The sequence below is a fragment of the Carettochelys insculpta genome, chromosome 10 (assembly GCF_033958435.1).
Source record: "Carettochelys insculpta isolate YL-2023 chromosome 10, ASM3395843v1, whole genome shotgun sequence".
NCBI lineage: Eukaryota > Metazoa > Chordata > Testudines > Carettochelyidae > Carettochelys > Carettochelys insculpta.
Genome location: NC_134146.1, coordinates 37,678,772 through 37,689,717, shown reverse-complemented (window position 1 = coordinate 37,689,717; position 10,946 = coordinate 37,678,772). Strand labels below are relative to the sequence as shown.

Genomic DNA, 10,946 nt, shown 5'->3' with positions numbered 1-10,946 from the left:
CAGCAGGCCCTGCAGCCGGAGTCCGCCCCGGAGGCAAGCCCTGAACCCCGGGGGCCCCCCCCAGAGGCCACCCCCGGGACATCGCAGCAGGAGGAGGAGGAGGAGGAGGAGGGGGGCTCCTCCTCTGCAGAATCCAGCCTGCAGATCCTCCTCCTGCCATCCCGGAGCAGCAGCAGGGCCTCCGACCCCCGGGGATCTCCGGACCATGGGAGCGGACCCACAGGTAGGTACCCCTCTCTGGTGGACACCCCGGGGCTTGAGGGGCGGGGGTAAGAGATATGTGTCCTGGGCCCCCCACATGCTCACATGGCCATGGCCCTCACAGCACTGCAGCCATCAGCCCCTTCCCCCCCACCCGGCATGACAGTGCCATGCCCCATCCCCGGGCCAGGGGGGAGCAGAACCTCGAGGGGCCCCCGGGAGGAGGGGGTGGGACACCCCACAGCAGCAGCATGTGATGGAGTGGGGGGAGTGCAAAAGGGAGACTCAGGCTACATATGAGCCACAAGAGCCGAATATCTCCCAGGGCCAAAGGGGGATCCTGGCGCTACAGCTGGCAGGTGACACCTCTGCCCTGAACCAACAGGAGGGAGGAGCCGAGCTGGCTTGGAATTGGGGGGCGAGGGCGGGGGTCACAGGTAGAGGCTAGGGGAAGGGAGAGCTGGTAGGCAGCCAGCCTGAGGAGGGGGAAAGCTGCATCCCCGAGGGGCCCCCCTTGGGGTCTTCTCCCCACAACGGGTTGGAAGGACTGTCTCTTCCGACAGCTGGTGCTGTCACTCCTGCCAGAAACTGGGCATCTGTGGCCTAAGAAACCTCTCCTGCTGTCAGACCCTGCAGGCTGAAGTAAGAGTCGCTCCCACCAGGGGACGGGGTGCAGGGCAGGGGGACCCCTGAACCCCATCCATCACAGCAGCATCTCCCGGGGACGGGGATGGGGAACCTGCAGCACAGGGCTGGGGGGACAAAGGCCACGGCTCGGGGCCCACACTAACGCCTGTCTCCATTCTTCTTCCCCCTCTCCTCTCCTGTGTCCTGCACCTGCACCATCACAAGGACCAGAAGAGAGCGCCGGCGAGGCGTCAGTCGTCCCGGACAGCCCTCCGGGACCCTCGCTCCAGGGCAGCCCCTCGGCCGAGGACCGACCGGCCCCGCGGAGGGCTAGACGGCGGACCCCGCGCCACCAACCGCCACTGGCGACGGACCCCCAGCTGCTGGCCATCCTCCGTCGGCAGTTGGAGGTCGCGGAGCAGCACCTCCACCTGCAGGAGCGGGCGCTGGCCTGGCGCCAGGAGGCATGGGGGGCCTACATGCAGACATTTAACCAGCTTGTGGACTACCTGGCCCCCCATGCCGCGCCGGCCGAAAGATCGCCCGCCCTGCCCGCTCCTGCAGCCCCACCACCAGCTGCTCCGCCCGTCGCCGGCCCGTCCGCCGTCGCCCCGCCACCCACCCGCGAGGGCCAGAGCGCCGAGGGACCCCTGGAGCCACCTGACACTCGCCGGCCCCGATACCTTCCGGTCCAGCCCGCTCCCACCCAGCGGCGGACCAGGCTGCAGGCGCGGCGGGGCTCCCGGCCAGCGACGCCCAGTGCCGGGCTATAGGGGCGAGGGGCCCGGGACGTGGCCCCCCCCTTTGTATATAGTTGCACCCTGTTTGTTTGGCCCCCCCCGTTTGCCCTGTCCCCCCCATGTAAATAGTTCTCCCCTTTATCCTCCCTGGTTTCCTTTTTATTATTTATTGCACACTGTTGTTTATTTGCATTGTTTTATTGTTCTACATATTGTTTTGGTTGGACGTTTGTCCCTGTTTTCTGTTTGTGGTTGACATATTTCTTTTTACATCCCCAAAAAAACAGTTTCAGAAAGACCCAAAAAAAGTTTATGTTCAGCCACAAGTGCGTGCTGTCATTTGTCCAGGACAAGTGGGGGGGGGGCGCTGGGGTGCTCCATGGTGTGGGCGTTGGGGCAGGAGTGTGGGGGAGGAGGGGGCGGGCAGTAGGGGGCCTGGCCAGAGTTCACCCTGCGGCCTGGTCATCGAAGTGGGCCCGCAGGGCCTCCCGGACCCGGGTCCCCTCGGGGTCCACCTGCCGACTGGGGGCAGCAGGTGGCTGGACGTGTGCCCTGGCGGCCTCCACAGCCCAGCCCTGCAGAAAGGTCTCCCCCTTGCTCTCCACAAGGTTGTGCAGGGCGCAGCAGGCACCCACAATCTGGGGGATGTTGTTGGGGCCCGCATCCAGGCGGGTCAGGAGACATCGCCAGCGTCCCTTGAGGCGGCCAAATGAGCGCTCCACCACCTGGCGCGCACGGTTCAGGTGCTCGTTGAAGCGCTCCTGGCTAGCCGAGAGATGGCCCGTGTAGGGGTGCATGAGCCACGGCCGGAGGGGGTAGGCCGCATCTGCAATGACGCAGAAGGGCATGGTGGTGTCCCCCAGAGGGATCTCCCGCTGGGGGATGTAGGTCCCCGCCTCCAGCCGACGGCACAGGCCCGAGTTCCAGAAAACCCGGGCGTCGTGGGTGCTGCCAGGCCAGCCCACGTAAATGTCCTGGAAACGTCCCCAGCTGTCCACCAAGGCCTGCAGGACGACAGAATGGTAGCCCTTGCGATTGAGGTATCGTCCGCCACTGTGATGCGGGGTGCGGATGGGGATGTGAGTCCCATCCAGAGCCCCGAAGCAGTTGGGGAAGCCCAGGGTGGCAAAGGCGGCGATGGTGGCATCTGGGTCCCCCAGCCTCACGAGCCTGTGCAGGAGCATGGTGTTGATGGCACGCACGACCTGCAGAGAAAGCACATGGGACGGCACCAATGAGGGGTGAGCAGGGTGTGCGTGGCCCTGCCCTGCCCTGCCCTGGCCCCCCTGCCATGGCCTGCCCTGCTCTGGCCCCCCTGCCCGGCTCTGGCCCCCCTGCTGTGGCCCTGCCCTGCTCTGGCCCCCCTGCCCGGCTCTGGCCTCCCTGCCGTGGCCCTGCCCTGCCCTGCTCTGGCCCCCCTGCCCTGCCCTGGCCCCCCTGCCCTGGCCTCCCCCCGTGGGTTCGCTTACCTCCATGAAGACAGCCCCGATGGTGGCCTTTCCAACACCAAACTGCTGTCCCACGGATCGGTAGCTGTCCGGAGCGGCCAGCTTCCAGACAGCGATGCCGACCCGTTTCTGCACCGTGAGGGCACGCCGCACGGCAGTGTCCTGGTGCCTGAGTGCGGGGGTGAGCCACTGGCACAGCTCCAGGAATGTCTGGCGGGTCATCCTGAAGTTCCTGAGCCAGTGGTCGTCGTCCCACTCCCCAAGCACCAGCTGCTCCCACCAGTCGGTGCTGGTGGGGTAGCTCCACAGCTGCCGGCATGTGAGGCGGGGGGTGGAGCGGGGTGCTGCAGGGGTAGGTGTTGAGCCCTGCTGCCCTGGGGGCATCTCCTCCCCTGGGGCAAGGAGGTGCTCAGCTGCCTCCCACATGGCATGGGTCAGGGCAAGCCCTGCTCCTGCCGGGAGGGCTGGGTGGACCTCTAGCTGCTGCTGCTGCTGCTGCTGCTGCTGCTGCTGGGGGTCCATGACTGCGGCGCCCGGGGTCTGTGTGCCTATGGCTCCTCAGACCGCGTGCTGTGCAGGCTGTGTGTGTCTGGGAGGGGCCCATTAAGGGAGCGGCTAGCTGTTGCCCCGGAAGCGCTAGCCCGCCCGTTGACCCTGTCTGCACCTGTGCCTGGCATCCCTATTTCGATGTGTGCTACTTGGGCGTGTAGACGTTCCCTCGCTGCGCCTATTTCGATGTTGGGTTGAGCAACGTCGAAGTTGAACATTGACGTTGCCGGCCCTGGAGGACGTGTAGACGCTATTCATCGAAATAGGCTACTTCGATGTAGGCTTCACGTGTAGACGTAGCCCTTGAGACACACACTCAGCTCTGTTAGTGCAGCACTCCTGGGCAAACTTTGGTTGGCTCTTCAGCCAATGCTGACACATAGGAAAGCACCTGCATTTGTTTAAAGACTATGAGCTACAGAATCCCGGTAGGGAATCCCATTTGTGTTCTTTGTACCATTCCTGAACAACATTCCTTGATTAGTTTTATTCAAAATCCTTTCACTTTCCAGCAGATACCTCTAAAGAAAACAGCTGTGCTTACACATGGATTTTTCAGACCCAGAATTTCCAGGCAGTGCACCATTGCTAGTGGTGGCACTTTAATGCAGGCTGTTGCATAGAAAAAGCTGGTTTCATCATTGCATGGTTCAACAATGGCCAGGCTATTAACACTATATGATGTGCAGGCCTTTATCTACATTGTAAGGTTAATGTTCTATGTTAGGTCAAACTATTGCAAGTGTAATTTACTATCTCTGGTGCCTTGCAAAGGAAAAGGTCATTACAGAGTTTGTGAAATCTAGACACATGTTTACCCCTGTCTCATGACATCAGGTTAGCACTTAGAACCTGTACCCTTTACCTGCACGTTCCAGTTTAAACCTGTTCCTGATACACAGCTTATCCAATCATTTTTTATCTTTAATGTTACAGTTTTACAAACTTGCTAATCATTAAGATAATTCAAAAGACCAAATCATGCTTATTAGCTTAATGGTTGTTGTACTTTAGTTAACATGCAAAGGATGTTCCCATGCCACAGTTAGCTAATAACACATTATAATTAATAATCCCTAGAAAAGCATCCTGTCAGCAAGACCTTTGATGACTATTTTTCTAATGCACTGAGGTTATTGCCATTAGGACTTTTCTGTTGTGTCAGATAAACGGCCAACAGCCGCCACTTTCCAACTCTGTAAGCATAATTTGAAAATTAGCTTGATTTCCCTAATCCAACAAATGCAGGACATTTGGACCCATTAACTTTTTAAGCTTTTGCATCCACCTAATGCGGATTTTTCTGCCTCAATTCATGCTGTTTTCCATGTCTTTCTTCCAAATGGATCGCCTCTTTCTACTGAACCAAACAACTGAGGAGAAAGAGGCTGTTGATAGTTCTGCTATAAACTGAGAGTGCAGCCATGGGAGGTGCTGTATACTTTCTGAGGTGTTCACCTCCTGCTGAAGTCATGCACAAGTGTGAGCTCTGCTGCAAAATTTCTCATGAATTTAGCAAAGATTAAGGCCCTGATTTAGCAAAACACTTAAGCGTCAGTGTTCCCTGTAAGCTGGGTGCTTGTGCAGCCCCTCAGGAGGAATTCATCGGTGCCCAGCTGATTGGCAGAGTGCCATGGCGAGGTTTTCTTTCTACAGGTGGTGCACATTCACACGTGTCCTGGTACACATTAAATTATTCTGCACATGGAAGGAAAAAATCCACACACAGATGAAAAAGATTAGAGGGACCGTTGTTAAGTGTGTGCATAACTTTATACAAAACCCATTAAAGCTAAGCATGTGCTTAAGCTTACATCTACACTTACTGTGGAAGATTGACCGCTCACGTTCGATCTTCCGGGGCGCCATTTTGCACATGCACTGAAGAGTATGTTCTGGGATCAACACTGACCACAGAACTCCTTAGGAGCCGTGAGGATTAAGGAAGGTCGATGAGAGGACCTTCTGTCCGGAAGACAGCCACCAAAATTGAAGACTGAAAAGTCAATTTTAGGTACACGACTGGCATACCTAAAATTGCATATCAGCCCTTGACTTTCTGCATGAGTATAGATGCAGCCTAAGTTAGAGGTTTTCAAACTGGGAGGTGCCCACCCCGTGGGGGTACACGGAACCTTCAGGGAGGTGAATGGTAATGCCAGGCAGCTCCGGCTAGTGGGGCTTGTGGAGGGAGTTCCATCTCCACCCCCGGCTCAGCGCACCACCCATTCTGTGGGTCAGTGACAATATCTCCATGCCCAGTGATGACTCTGCCCACTGCCTTCTCTCACCCCAAAAACCTGAGGGTGAGGAAGGGCAGGTGTTAGGGGTGAGCAATCAAAGATTGCGATTAAAAAGAGGCTGCTCTGCTCTGAAAGATGGAAAACAGCTAACCTAGAAAGCTACATGCCTATTAAATTAAAGCTTTGTTCAGAAATCATCAACGGACCATTTAAAACATTAAAACGGAGTTGCTTAGTAGCCACAATAGAGCAGAGAAGTTGCTTTTAAATAAGCAAAAGTTCTTGCAATGCAAAATGTATGCCAGCAAATATGAATTCACAGCTGTTAACTGAAGAGAACAGGTTTGCAGATGACACCAAGACATGCCTCTTAGATGGATTTTTCACAATGGTGCTATTAAGTCATTGTTTAGAGTCATTTACATGCATTACTCTGAATATAGTCCCTACCCTATTGCAGTTAAGCATGCATGCTCTTAATTGGGTGTTGGGGGAAAATATTTAGTGACTTCTGTTGGCTTGCAAATAGCACTAAAGCAACTGAATTGAGGATTTCAAAAATAACTAGCAGGTTTTGTTCTGCTTTGGGTTCCATCTGTCTAGTGGTATGGGAGTATTTGTGATATCATGGCAGTTAGTACCTATGAAAGCATGTGTGTGTGTTTATGGTACTCATTGCATAGGAAATAGCACAAAAGAAGCTTCTATACTTCTGCCAAGCTAAGGAGAAATATCAGCTTCCAGCCACGTTTCCACATTTCTCACAACTGTTAACTAGCCATCTGCAGCTCAGCACTGAAACACAGAAATCTGCTTGTTACTGTTAGAGGACATGAGTGCCAATTTCATGATCTGATGTCGCACTAGTTAACTGTCACTTTCAGCTCAGCATTTGTACACTAATCCACCACATCAGAAGAACATGTGATTAAGATTAAAGAGGGGGATGGAGTTGATAGACTGACATTTTGCTATCAATCAACTCAGCTAAACAGCACCTGCAAAATGTTGGAGGCGTCAATATGCTCAAGCCAATTTATCCCAACTAAAACCTTGGGATGAAAGCTGTAGCCCGAGGACTACATCTACACTAGAGAGTTTTCATGACAAAATAGGAGTTTTTTTTGACAAAACTCACCTGCTTGTACACAAAATGTGTTTTGTTGACAGTCTGTCAACAAAACTTGACACTTCCAACAACAACTTTCTGCCTCTCTGTGATGAGGAATAATACCTTTGTTGACAGCTTGTCAACAAAAATGCCATGTAGACACTCCAGGGGCCCCTCTGTCGACAGGCAGGGCTTCTGGTTCACCAGGAAGCCCTGTTTGCTGAGCTTTCAGCAGGTTGTTCTGTCAAGAGAGTGGTCAGCCAGTCTGGTAGCTCTCTGTCGACAGAGCAGATTGCTCTTTCAATCCACTCTTGAGCGTGGATGTGATCTGTCAATAGAAGTTTTGCCAGAAGATCTCTTCCAACAGTGACTTGTGTCAACAGATCGCTGTAGTGCAGACGTAGCCTAGATGTCCAGTTCTGAACTTAGCCCATCCCACTTCTAGAGAGAAGTTCCTGAAATGTTGTGATTTGGAGACTTTCCCTCATAAGGGACTGTGATGTGTGTGTGCAAATTTGAAGAGGTACCCTGGAGGCAGGGGTTGAGAGCATAGCATGGCTCTGTGCAGCAGTTCACCAGAGACGCTCCCTGATTTGTTGTAATACATTTTTATTCCTCTTTCACTGGTCTGTTATTAATTACCCCCATGAATGCTACAAGGTGTCAAAAGTGGGATCTCCGAAAAGAAATTCTACAGATGCTCCACAAGGGCTATTTAGCAGTTGAGAAGCACAAACAATAAACACCAGAGTTGTTGTATTGCCCAGATCAATCAAGACATGACTAATGTGGTGGGAAACTGCCTTTCTGGCTTGAAATACGACCATGCCCACAAACAGAGCTACTGAAACCTCCACACTTCATCCAGTTCCACAATAGCTTTACAAAGTAAGCACTGATTTATTTGTCTGCAATCAAAGAATTGTTTAGTAAGAACAGATGATTATTCTCTGTATCAATAAATTTGCATACTGCACAGTACTAATAGTGAGTCAGTCATAGCTGGCAGGAAGGGAATCTTCTACAGATATGGAATTCCAGATGAAGTCTTTAGCAATATTGGGCTGCAATTTTCCAGTGCAAGTTTTAAGCAATATGCCATAGATTTCATCACAAAACATCAAGTCCAAATTACCCCCAATAAAATTGACTTGTGGAAAGGCCTATGTGGACACAAAGGAACCTTATGAAGAAAGGTTTATTCATTTACCAAAACACATCTCATGAGAATGGCTTTTCTCGTTCTCAGCTGTTAATGGGAAGAAGAAGCAGATCTAATGTGCTTATTACTGAAAACCTGCTAAAATCTCAGAACAATGAAACCATATAGAAGAAACAAATTTGTAAGAGAAAGCAGAGATATTATTTTGACAAAAGGATCTATGATCTCCTCTCTCTTGAACCAGATGACAGAGTGTGCCTGAGAAATCAAACCACTAATGCTTGGGACCAAATGGTTACATTTAGGCTATGTCTACACGCTGGGTGCTATTTCGGGATATGAAGGTATCCCAAAACAGCAGTGCCACAGCTTTACACAATGCCCAAAATAGCACTGCTACTTCAGGTGTGCTATTCCAGTTCCGCTACCCTTGTCGTACGAAGAGTAATGGAATGTTCAGAATAGCCCTGTAAGGGAGTAGGAGGAAGGCTGGGCAAGGCAGGAATAAACAGAGCCTATTTGCCCAATTAGTGTGCACCTCCCCCACGCGCCTTCACCTGCAACCGTGTCAGGCTTGGAAGGAGTATAAAAGAGGAGAAGCCAGCCCAGTTCGGGGCTGACCAGCCAAGAGGCAGGAACTTGCTCTGGCACATGCAGGGCTGGAGTCAGAGCTGCCACCAGGTCAGCCACCAGAGGAAGGAACCTCTGAATTCTTCCCCAGGCAGAGAGGGCAAAGAACCCCAGAGAACCAACCCCCTGCAGAAGGGAAGCTAGACTCTCGGGACCTTGCCCCAAACTAAGACCACAGCCCTTAGGGGTGGGCTGCACACCTACACCCTGGGTCTCTAGGTTCCACAAGGGGCCTAGCCACTAGATACCCTGCCATCAGGAGGAACCACTTACAAGCCCCTTATTCGGAAATTTGGTGCCATTTGGAAGGCACCAAGTTTGGATTAAGGTATTTTGAAATAATTCACACAAATTGTGTAAAGCAAATTGTGTGAATTATTTCAAAAAAATCTCACTGTGTAGATGTAGCCTTAGAGAACAGCTGAATCCAAGGTTCTATGTAATGCAGACAGACCGGAAGACACATTCTGATGAACTCAAATCAAATGACAGCTGGGGTGGACGCTCGCATTTCCCATCTGACTGGTCCTTTATCATCGATGCACAGAGGGGAAACTGTCAAGGAGCAAGAGAACAACTCAGGTGCTAATGAAAAACTGATACTGAAACTGGAGAGGGAGATTAAGGCTGTGCTACTTTATGCGCCTAAGAATGGCACGGGTGCACTGCGACTGCTGTGCCGCTGTCAGGTCTCGCTGGTAACCACATAGCATAATAAATGGGTTCTGCTGATGCCATATTTAGCTTTAGACTAACAGATATTTTGGAGCATAAGCTTTCGTGGGCAAAGCCCTACTTCAGCAGATGCATGAGTGGGTGGGGGGGTGGTATCTCATGCATCTGATGAAGTGGGTCTTTGCCCACGAAAGCTTATGCTCCAAAATATCCGTCAGTCTATAAGGTGCCACAGGCTTCTTCTCGTTCTTGAAGACACAGACTAACACGGCTCCCTCTCTGACACTTAGCTTTAGACATCCTCCTTTCAAGCTCACTAGCACTATCTGCAGATCAAAGTGATGAAGTGCAGCAGAAACCCCAGAACTGAAACTTTTCACAGGAATGGCTCCAGGGGACAGATGTTTTTGGAGAACCATCTGCAGCCAGCAGGGCGGACAACTATGGCAGGCCCAAGGGTGGGAGGGGACGGGACGGGACGGGAGGGGACAGCTCCACACCCTGGAAGGGGCAGAGCCAAAGGTAGTCAGCCTTTAATACTGCATGGAGCATGGTGCTGCCACCTCTCAACCCCCTCAGAAGCATTGCACAGCAGCATAGTGACATGTTTCAAAGGGGTCCAGAGCTCCTGGCTTCCATTGCTACTGCAGCAGTGTCAGTGGCTGGGAGCTCTGGGACCCTTTGAAATGCCAGATGCTATGCAGCTGCCCCCTCTTGGACCCCCCTATTGGCAGCAACCATATTTTATCCAACTGTATTCATTGTATTTGCCTCAGATTTATGTGAGGGTCAGCAGATTTATTTTGAAGTGCAACATGTTAAGACTGTGCGAGGGGATTGGTTTTGGTTTCTACTGGTAGTACATATCTGCACATTACCTCAGTACTGGTGAACAAAACAAAATTCATTCCATCTAATAGTTTCCATCCAAGAATCACTGTCCAGGAGTCACCTGGAATTGGGCTTGATCTCCTTGAGGCTTCTGCAGCCAACATGGGAGATCAGATGCTAAGTCTGTCAGTGCAGTGGAGCAAAGGAAGACTTCCCCCTCACCTGGACTTGCTCCATGCCTGGAAGTGGCTGGCATATCCCTATAGCCTCTGGAGGAGGCAGGGCATGAGGCCTCCAAATGCTGCCCTTGCCTGTAGGAACCACTCCAACAGCTCTCATGGGCCTGAAACAGGGAACCACAACCACTAGGAGACGTGGGGGAGATGCCTGCAGATGGGGGCAGCGCACAGAGCAACCTGTCCTTTCCCCTGAGGAGCCACTGCTGGACAGGGTGGCCACTTTTGGGATTGATGCCGGGACAGGGCAGGGGTGAACCTGCTTTAACTCCACTGTTTCACTGCCGAGGAGCCACCTGAGGTAAGCTGTGCCCAGCCAGGGTCCACATCATGAAGCTCTGTCCAAGTCCTGAACTCTCTCCTGCAATCCAATCCCCAGCCCCAGGCTAAACCCAGAGCTCCTTCATATGCTGAAGTCTTGGGAACTCAGAACCAGAGCCTGCACCTCCCTGCAACCTAACTCCTGCCCCAGGCTGGTGAAAATGAGTGAGTT

General features: G+C 52.5%; 1 protein-coding gene across 1 annotated transcript in view; it reads left to right on the top strand.

Annotated features, from left to right (window-relative positions):
* Window positions 1–1,894, top strand: part of SLC2A2 (solute carrier family 2 member 2) — a 34,403-nt gene extending 32,509 nt beyond the window's left edge. The window contains exon 13 of the transcript XR_012646807.1: window positions 1,054–1,894. The gene's annotated coding sequence lies outside the window, so the exon portion shown is untranslated. The remainder of the gene's footprint in view (window positions 1–1,053) is intronic.
* The last annotated feature ends 9,052 nt before the right edge of the window (window positions 1,895–10,946 follow it).